Source organism: Elephantulus edwardii, unplaced genomic scaffold (genome assembly GCF_000299155.1).
Source record: "Elephantulus edwardii isolate Elephantulus edwardi_28Jun2011 unplaced genomic scaffold, EleEdw1.0 scaffold00131, whole genome shotgun sequence".
NCBI classification, from domain to species: domain Eukaryota; kingdom Metazoa; phylum Chordata; class Mammalia; order Macroscelidea; family Macroscelididae; genus Elephantulus; species Elephantulus edwardii.
In genome coordinates, this window is record NW_006399881.1 from 4,838,816 (window position 1) to 4,849,408 (window position 10,593).

Sequence of the window (10,593 nt, forward strand, 5' to 3'; positions counted from 1 at the left end):
AGCCCATCTTGTCATGTACCATCAATAAAGTACACTGTACTCAGCCAAAAAAAAAAAAGAAATCTGGACAGTGACCAGGGATGATAGGAAAATGATGTTTTTGAGCTGTGGTGCTGGAGAAGAGTATTGACTATCCCATTGATGGCTAGGAGAACAAACAGATTCCTTTTAGAGAGAGTGAGATCAGGCTGCAAGGATTCTGAAGCTTTGTCTGACATACTTTGGAAATGTGGCAAGGAAGAACTATTCCTTGGAGAGGGACATCATACTTGGGAGGGTGGAGGGACAGTACAGGAGAGGAAGATCCAGGATGAGACTTAGTGACTAGGGTAATGAGGGTAGGTGTGTCAGAGACAATAAGGTTGGCACAGAATAGAGCAGGTTCAGGCTGTTGTAAATAGGTTTGCTATGAGTCTCAATTGGCAGCATCAGGATGGATGGTGAAGAGATTGGGATTGTTCACAGCTTCAGTTTGCTTGGCTCCACAGTTAACATTCTCGGCACCAGCAGCCAGGAAATTAGAAGACGTATTGCCATGGGAAAGTCTGCTGTTAGGGACCTCTCCAAAGTACTGAAGAGCCATGGTGTCTCTTTGGAGACGAAAGTGCGTCTGATACAGGCCATGGTCTTTGCTATCACTTGTTATGCATCAGAGTGTTGGACTAAGGAGGATAGAAGGAGAAATGATGCCTTTGAGCTGTGGTGCTGGAGAAGAGTATTGAGGGTACCATGGACTGCTAGGAGAACAAACAGATTCATCCTGGAAAGGGTCAAACTGGGGCTCCATTTAACACACTTTGGGCATGTTGCAAGGAGGGACAGGTCTTTGGAGAGGGACATCATGCTTGGTAGAGTGGAGGGACAGCGCCGAAGGGGAAGGCCCCCTATGAGGTGGATTGATTCAGTGACTGGGGTAACCGGGATGGGTGTGTTGGAGACGGTGCGATTGGCAAAGGACAGAGCAGAGTTTAGGGATGTTATAGGGTCGCTATGAGTCCCAAGCAACTCGATGGCACATAACAACAACAACAACAACAAATGAGTCTCAAGTGACTCGATGGCACATAACAACACAAACATGCACAATCTAGAATTTTAAAATAAAAACTATACAATACCCTAGGTGTTTATATGAATAATTACTTAAGTGCTATAATGAAGGGTGTATGTTAGGGATGTGTCCTGTCTGCACATCTTTTCAACCTATACGCATAACAGATTATCCAGGAGGCTGGGCTCTATGAGGGGAGATGTGGCATCAGGACTGAAATGAAACCAGGCTCCTCCTTGGAGGCAAGGATTCTAAAGCTTCGTCTGACTTATTTTGGATATGTTTCAAGGAGGGACTAGTCCTTGGAGAGGAACGTCATGCTTGGGAGGGTGAAGATGGATTGATACGGGGGTAATGGGGGTAGGTGTATCAGAGACAATAAGATTGGCACAGGATAGAGCAGGGTTTAGGGCTGTTGAACATAGGGCTGACTCACAGGAGACTTTACGGCAAATAACAACAACAGATGCAACTGACTAGAAAACTACTTAGCTTTACGTTGAGGGAGTCTGGTGGTGGAGGCAAGGCAATCTCCTCTTGTGTAATTATTTACAGCCCTGAAAAACTCTTGGAGAGTCAGCTGTGCGTCCAGTTTTGATTCCACGGCAGTGAGTGACTGAACTTTACATCAGCCACAAAACAAATCTTAGAACAGCTCACAGAAAAAAAAAATTCACAATCAGTTGTTTACTTTTACGAAAGAGACAAACAAAAAAATGAACAGAAATAATGTCAGCTCTTTGAGCTCCTTGGTTGCCTGGAGAGGCACCATAGTGGCACAGGGGTTAAGCACTTGGCTGCCACCCAAAAGGTTGATGACGTGAACTCACCAGCTGTTTGGCGGGAGAAAAACGCAACAGCCTGCTCCTGTAAAGATTGCTGTTGTTGTGCACCACTGAGTCAGAACCAACTCATAGCTGACCCTCCAGAGGGTTTGCAGGGACAGTAAATCGCACAGGAGGAGATTGCCCGTCCTTCTCTGGCAGAGCAGCTGGTGGATTTGAACCACATGCCTTTGGGATTGCTGCCGCAGTTTCTTACCTCTAGGCCACCAGAGCCCCTGTAAGATTACAGCCTTAGAAACCCTACAGGGTCAGTTCTACTGTTTTATGGGGTTTCTATAAAGCAGAATTGGTTTGATGGAAATGGGTTTGGTTACCTGGATATATGAGAGAGAGAGAGACAGAGAGAGAGAGAAGGGATTTTTAAAAAGCAGTCTGAAGAAAATATTTGTTTCATGTTACAATTTATAAAGCTGTACTTCTTAGTGTAGTCCATGCACCAGCAGCATCACCACCACCTGGGAACTTGTTATGAATGCAAATTCAAGCGCCTTCACCTCAGACTTCTCTGAATCAGAAGAAACTCTGGGGTGAGGCCCAGCAGTCTTTGTTTTAAGTCTTACCAGTGGTACTGATGCACACACAAGTTTGAAAACCAATGTTAACGTCACAAGAAGATCTTTAGACAAGTTCCAGGGAAGCTGCCACTCTCACCTGAAGGAATGGGGGCAGGAAAAAGGTGTGTCTCCGTGTATGTTTAAGCTCCTCCCAAGCTCGTCTAACGATCAAGGATACTTAACAACTGCCATTGTAGCCCTGATGGAAAAGGAATACAGATCCTGCCAGAGGGGAAAAAGTTCAGCAATCCCCTTTTCACTACTGTGCACTGTTGTTGTTGTTATGTGCCGTTGAGTTGCTTGCGACTCACAGTGACCCCTATGTACAACAGCCCTGAAACCTGCTCTATCCTGTGCCAACTTTACTGTCTCTGACACAGCTACCCTCATTACCCCAGTGACTGTATCAATCCATCTCACTGCTGGTCTCCCTTTCTTTTTCTGTCCCTCCACCTATCCAAGAATAATGCCCCTCTCCAAGGACTGGTCCCTCCTTACAACATGTCCAAAGTATGTCAGACGAAGCCTCAGAATCCTTGCCTCCTTCCAGAAGATGGACTAAGGAGCAAAGAGCAATCAGAAAGTAAGGTTAAAAAGAATTTACCTCAAAATTTGCTCAAGATATTTAATCAGATAGCTGAATTTGAGAAAGAAAAGGGAAATAAGCCCAAAAAGTAATATTAAGGCAGTTAGTATCATTACAATAAACACTTGACAGTGTTTTGTTTCCTCTGTCATTTCAGTTTAATGAATAAGCCTCTGCTCCTAAAATGTAGAGATTGCAAAACCAAATGTTCTTGGTTTTTTCCAGAGTACTTTTGTTTTATTTGTAAGTTCACTTTTCACTGCTTGATTTTTGGACTTATCATGGGAAATTTGTATGTATTATTTCCCACTCTGATGGTTTAACTTGTTTACCTAAAAATCATTCTCTGAAAGTATTGTTTCTTCATTGTATGATGGCATTCTGCTGGTTGAGAAAAATAAATTTGTGTGTTGACTACTTGGAAAAAAAAAAAAAGAATCCTTGCCTCTAAGGAGCAGCCTGGTTTCACCCTCTCTAGGACAAACCTGTTTGTTCTCCTGGCAGTCCATGGTGTATTCAAAACTCTTCTCCAGCACCACAGCTCGAAGGCATCAATTATCTTTCTATCATCCCTAGTCATTGTTCAGCTCTCTGATGCATAGTACACAATAGCAAAGACTATGGGAAGACTATGACCCCGATTAGGCACACCTTACTCTCCAGACTAATGTGGTTGCTTTTCAGTACTTTGGAGAGGTTTCTGACAGTGGACTTCCCCAATACAATCCATCTCTTGATTTTCTGGCTGATGGTACCAAGAGTATTGATTGTGGAGCCAAGTACACTAAAGCTGTTAACAATCTCGATCTCTTCACCATCTATCATAATGCTGGCAATAGGCCCAGTGGTGAGAATCTTTGTTTTCTTGATGTTGAGCTTCAATCCATGTTGAAGGCTGCAGTCCTTGACCTTCTGCAGCAGTGCTTCAGGTCCTCCTCAGTTACAGCAAGTAGGGTTGTGTCATCTGTATAACACAGGTTGTTGGTGAATCTTCCTCCAATCCTAATGCCACATTCCTCCTCATAGAGCCCAGACACCAGGATGATCTGTTATGCATATAGACTGAAATGGTATGGAGACAGAATACATCCCTGGTGTACACCCTTCCCAATTTTGAACCATGCAGTGTCTCCGTGCTCTGTTCTGACGACTGACTCCTTGTCTAAGTATGGGTTTCGCAAGAGCACAACAAATGTTCTGCGATTCCCATTCTTCTCAGAGTTAGCCACAGTTTGTTGTGATCCACACAGGTCAAAAGCCTTTGCAAAAAAAAAAAAAGCCTTTGCATAGTCAACTCTCTATTCTAAAAACTAAGTGGCGAACTTTGAACAATAAACTAACAATCTGTTTATCCATTCCAAAGCATAATGATTCTATAGTAGCAGAACAGAACTCGCCCCTAGGATTTCCAACACTGTAAATCTGTTCAGAAACAGATGGCCACATCCCACACCTCCACACTCCCCGGTTGACTGGCTAGTAGTTTTGACTTCCAATCTTTTGATTAGCAGCTCAGAACTGAAGCCCTGAACTACCTCTCTCACTGCCATAAGAACCAACTCACAGCCAACTTTTCAGTGGGTTTCTGAGGCTGTAAATGGCACTGAAGATCATCCACCTTTCTCACTTAGGATTAAAGGTGGGTTAGAAATACCGAAAAGGTAGGATCTTTAGGTTAGCAATGCAACTCCCTATGGATTAAGCCTCTAGAGCTCCCTCCTGCATCACTTGGGTTTCCTTAATTTTAGAAAGAGCTATAAGGAGCAATGAGACTAGTTTAAAGATTAAGGTCCACCTGACTCAGGGCTATGGTCTTTTCAATCACTCGCTATGTTTCTGAAAGTCAGACAATGAGTAAGTCTGACAGAAAAAAATCAATGTCATTGAGCTGTGGTGTTAGAGAAGAGTACTAACTATCCCATGGACTGCTAAGAGAACAAACAAATGCATCTTGGAGAAAGTGTGACCAGGGGCACACTTAGAGGCAAGTACGGCGAAGCTTCAAATCACACATACTTTGGGCATACTGTTAGGAGGGGCCAGTGCTTAGAAAAGGACATCATGTTAGGAAAGGTGTAGGAGCAATGAAAGAGAAGATGCTAATGGCAGGGGATTGATACCGTGACTATTAACAACAGGCTCAAGTATATCAGAGATGGAAAGGATATCACAGGATGGGTAATGCTCATATCTGTTGTTAACAAGGCTTCTGAGTTATATTAAACTCAACAGCACCAAACAACAGCAATTTAACCATTCTGCTGCTTCATTGGGAGAAAATAAGAGCGCTCTATCAGAAAACACAAACTCAGCCAAATTCACCATCATCTAGTGGCAAGGAGTTGTATCACTAACGCAAAGGCACACAGTTCGAATCCCTCACCTGTTCCTGTTCTGCAGGAACAAGATGGACAATCTCCTCCTGTGCAATTTACTGCCTCTGACAACCTGCTGGAGGGTCAATTCTGAGTCAGTTCCGAGTCAGTCATAACAACTAGTACTAAAGTATAGATATTTTCCCACCTGATGTGAATAGCTAGCATAAAGCCTATCTCAGGTGGAAGACTGTACTTGGTCCTCAGTTTCCAAGACACTTATATATTTATGCTTTTTCTTTCTCTTATATTAAGGAGGCCTGGTGGCTAAACATTATTGATCACAACCCTGCAGTCTTCAAAATGGATTGAGGCTCAGTGTCAAGAAGACAAAGATTCTCACCATTGGACCAATGGGCAGCATCAGGATGGATGATGAAGAGACTGAGATCGTTCACAGCTTTAGTTTGCTTGGTTCCACAGTCAACAAACACTCTTGGCAACAGCAGCCAGGAAATTAAAAGATGTATTGCGATGGGAAAGTCTGCTGTTAGGGACCTCTCCAGAGTACTGAAGAGCAATGGTGTCTCTCTGGAGACTAAGGTGCATCTGATCCAGGCCATGGTCACTTGTTATGCGTCAGAGAGTTGGATAATCACTAGGGAGGATAGAAGGAGAATTGATGCCTTTGAGCTGTGGTGCTGGAGAAGAGTATTGAATGTACAATGGACTGCTAAGAAAACAAACAGGTTCACCCTGAAAAGGGTTAAACCGGGTGGCTCCTTGGAGGCAAGGATTCTGAGGCTTTGTCTAACATACTTTGGACATGTTGTAAGGAGAGACAGGTCCTTGGAGAGGGACATCATGCTTGGGAAGGTGGAGGGACAGCGCAGGAGGGGAAGGCCCTCTACGAGGGCTGGGGTAATTGGGATGGGAGTGTCAGAGACAGTGCAATTGGCACAGGACAGAGCAGAGTTTAGGGCTGTTGTACATAGGGTCGCTATGAGTCGCAAGTGACTCGACGGCACATAACAACAACAACAACAACAACATGCCTTTCCTTTCTCTTATATTAAGGAGCCCTGGTGGCTAAACATTATTGATTACAGCCTTGGAAACATGATGACCAGTTCTACTCTGTCCAACAGCGTCACTATGAGTTGGAATTCAACTCAGTGGCAAATGGTTTGGTACTTTTTTGTTTAATATGTATGTTATCACATACAATGCAAACATTTGCTCAGTCAAGCTGCCTGATAAAGCATGGGGGCATGCTGACTATAATACACATATTGTAATACACATCAGGAAGGTTAGAAGGAGGGGGTGGAATGGCAACATACTGGAAACTTAAGCTTTTAACAGACTATCATGGGTTTAAATTCTCCGTATGGCACCAGGGGTTCATGTTCAACTACTAATCTAAAGGTTAGAGGTTTGAACTCACCTAGCAGCACTGCAGAAGAAAGGCCTGGCAACTGGTTTCCATAGAGATTATAACCAAGAAAACCGTCTAGGGCAGTAGTTCTACTCTAACAAATCTCATGAGTCAGAGTCAACTCAATAGCAATGAGTATTATCAACCTGGTCTGTTTTGTGTTTTGTTTTGTTTTTTTAATGCCTTGGTTATATCTATGGCTGCTGTTTCTGGATGGAAATCCTGAGACAGACTGAGCTCAGTTTGTGCTTGTGAAAAAGCAACTTGCTTTTTCACCTTGGTTCATTCATCCTTCCTACCCAAGTGTGACAGCTGTATCTCGGTGGGAAGTGCATCATCATACTTGACAGTAGAAGACTCAGGTCATAGCCCCAACCGTGAGACCTCAACTTCTTGGCTTCTACTGCTATAGTGGTACAAACGAGATACCACCTAATTTCCAAGGCTGCTGTTGTGTACTGTAGAGTCAGAACCGACCCGTAGCTGACCCTCTGGCGGGTTTTCAGAGGCAGTTAATCTCATGGGAGATTGCCCATTCTTCTCCCACAGAGCAGCTGGTGGATTTGAACCACGTGCCATTTGAATTGCAGCACAACTTCTTGCCACTAGTGCTCCCTTCCATGGCTGTTGATGAGTATTAAACGCAATCATAAAATACTCAAAATGTTTTGTACATTGCAAAGCTATACACCATTCACTCCAACTGGTTATTTAGCAGGTATTATGCAGCCTCTTTTAGACAGAGGATAAAAGTGAGAAAGCAAAATTCTCTGCCCCAAAGAGCTTACATTCTAGTGACAAGGTAAGATTGATGATTAACACAAAGGATGGTTAGTCCCCTTCTCCACATAACTTTTAAAATTTTTTTAAGGATCAAGATTCCCCAATAGCCTTTTGTGATATCAAGGAGACCTAAGAGTAGAAGATAAAGGTACCTTTATAACATTGTTAAGAAAAAGGTAATTAAATTTATCTGACTTGATTAATTACTGAGGCTTCCCAAGTTGTCACCAGTTTCTCAGTGAAATTCATTATCTCTGGAGGTAGAAATTACACTAACCTAGAGAAGACAGAAAAAATAAATGTTTGTGACGAGAGCAAAGCCCCAGTCAATCATTAAGAGTAGAAGTTGACATTTTTTTTTTTTTTTTTACATGTTAGGAGTCATTCCTGGGTGTGAATGGGCTGAATGTGACTTGGTCATTTTCCAGAATTTTTCATCTTATCAGATTGGGGAGGGGGAACACCCAACAAAACTCAACTTACTGTGACGCTGGAGTGTGTGTGGAGAAAAAGGGCAGCTTTCCAGTTGATAAAAAAAATTATTAATTTGGTATAGAGAATATAAGGAAGTGGGGTTCTGAAGGACAGAGGCCTCAGTAGCCCATTTTTAAAGAGAGATGTGTTGGAATCACACTGCAGTCTCTGTTGCCAAGCAGAAAGCTTTCAAAGAGACCTCTTCCCAATGCTATGATGGCAAAAACAAACACACACCGCATTCAGGGGGTCAAATGCTAATTCTTCTTATCCCATTGAGGGAGAAGGCAGGCAATTCATTTTCACAAGATATATTCATGCCTTTGTTTGAGTCCAGACACAGTATGCGCAAATCTCCAAGCAAGGCGGACCCTTGCAGGCTCAGAGACCTCAAACAAACCGCCTCACAGGCAAAAGACAGGAAGACTCAGTTGGGGGGCTGCAAGTGGGGGGAGGTGTCTAATTTAAAGAGAATGAAGGAAGTGAAAGGCCAGCTCCGCACGCCCTCTCTGTGCACAGCCCCGACTGTGGAATACCCGCAGCGGATACCGCATCCTTGGAAGGCCCCACGCAGGTCTAGGGCTCTGCGAGTCCTCCTCTCCCCGCCCTCTCAAACCACCACCACGACCACCTCGCAATCCGACTCTGCCAGGTGTTGTCTGATCTCCATCCCTGGCCCTGGACGGGCCTTTCTGGCAATTCCCGCACCCTTTGAGCTGTTATGTCACCTCTTGTCACTTTGGTCGGCTGCCACCCCCCCCCCCAACCAGCCCGATCGCGTCTGGTGTCCTCCAGCATCTCCAAATCGCCAGAGCCTCTAAGACTTCATCCGCCCGCCTGCCCTCTTCCCATCCGATCCCGACCCCAGCACCTGCCTCACCTGCAGCCCAGGAAAACGTGGTTGGTCCAGGCAGTGGAGAGTGCGAGGAGTTGGTCTAGGGCAGCTCCGGGATAGCTGTGCAGGTGCCGGCAGATGAAGCTGCGCCGCAGAGCCCACTGCCCGTCGCTTTCGTGGCTATAGCGCCACTGCTCCAGCACTGGCTCGGGCGGGGGCGGCGGGAGGGGCGGCAGCGGTGGCGGCGGGAGGGGGGGCAGCGGCGGCGGCGACAGGAAGTCGCCCCCCAACAGCAGGCGTCCGCCAGCCATCTTCTCCGCCCCCAAGCCAGGGACCCCGGGGATGAAGCTGACAGCGAGCGCGCGGCGCTGCGGGCGAGGGAGCAGGTGGCGGGGTTCCGCTGGGAGGGGCCGGGTGAGGAGGGGCGCCTCGACCGACTATATGGGGTCTGAAGTGTGTGCGTGGGGCGACCGTTAAGAGAAAAGGCAGGCACAAGCCCACGTTCCGATGCCGGGCACACGCCCGCTACACTCCACCACGAGTTGCAAGAGGGGGGCTCCGGTTACACAGCGCGTAGGGCAGTCCGGGCCAAGGCCTTGCGCTCTGCACCTCTGCGGACCCGCAGCCCCACGTACTGCGCTGGGGACGAGGGGAAGAAACAGCACGCTTTACTCCCCTCCTCTACGATCCAGCCTACCTACCCAGCGTGCAGACCCGCGGTTGTGAGACCAGCACGCATGCGCGACGGCTGTTTCCTAACTTCCAACTCCCGTCCAACGAGTCTCGCGTGATTTACCGCTGGGCTCGCCCTCCTATGACAACGAGCCGGTTTCATTGACGCACTGTAGGGACAAGCAAAAGGAGGGAGATTTCGGAAAGCGATTGGAGGACTGTTCTTTGAGGTCGGGAGAAGTGGTTCCCTCAAATCCCTGGAAGGCGCTCTTGGGGGCTGGTAGCAATGGTTCACACATGCTTATCTTTGAATTTCTTAACCTTGCGACCGGGGACCGTGTTCTTTGAGAGAGACGGGCTCAGAAGTGATTTCATAATTTTCTCTAAATGTCAGTTTTTCGTGGTACTTTTCTTCAGAGGATGGCTTGGAAAAGTTCTTTTGAGTCGTGAATCACTTTGTTGTTGGTCTTGTTGTTGTTGTTTTGTTTTGTTTTTACCAAGAACAGTAAAAGGGAAACCCTTGCAAAGAAAATCATCCACGGCGCCACTTCCCAGTTTATCGTTCTGCACTCATTGTAATTGCTGACAAGCACAGATAGCGTGTTTCTAACAGGTCTGATCACGATTACAAGTAATTTTGCTTTTCATTTTGAAACGTGCAGAATACAAAAAGTGATCTAAGAAACAGCTATGACATCCTCACTTTTTTCTTTTTTTAGTAGCAAAGGGCTAAATCTCTCCTTTGACAAATTACTGTGCTCTTAGATCTGCTCCAATCTGTGCCCTCAATCCTTACGTGCCAACCTGCACTATCAAAGTAGCTCAGCAATGAGTGTCAGTGGAAATTTACACAGCACCTACCGTGTGACTAAAGAAGCCTGCTGATTTAGTAGGTTCAGTGTTGGGTTACTAACCAAAGGGGAGAGAAGGGGGCAAAGGGGAAGGCACCAGCTCCAGGAGAGAACAATGAGGCAGTCAGTCTCCTTCCGTTTTAGGATTTACAACATGGGAAACCATGAGTCAAGTGGGGAGGGCAATGG

At 45.8% G+C, this 10,593-nt stretch overlaps 1 protein-coding gene across 1 annotated transcript in view; it reads right to left on the reverse strand.

Moving 5' to 3' along the window:
- NKRF (NFKB repressing factor) overlaps window positions 1-9,073 on the reverse strand; it is a 24,029-nt gene extending 14,956 nt beyond the window's left edge. Inside the window, exon 1 of the mRNA XM_006893778.1 lies at window positions 8,927-9,073. The gene's annotated coding sequence lies outside the window, so the exon portion shown is untranslated. The remainder of the gene's footprint in view (window positions 1-8,926) is intronic.
- Between the last annotated feature and the right edge of the window lie 1,520 nt (window positions 9,074-10,593).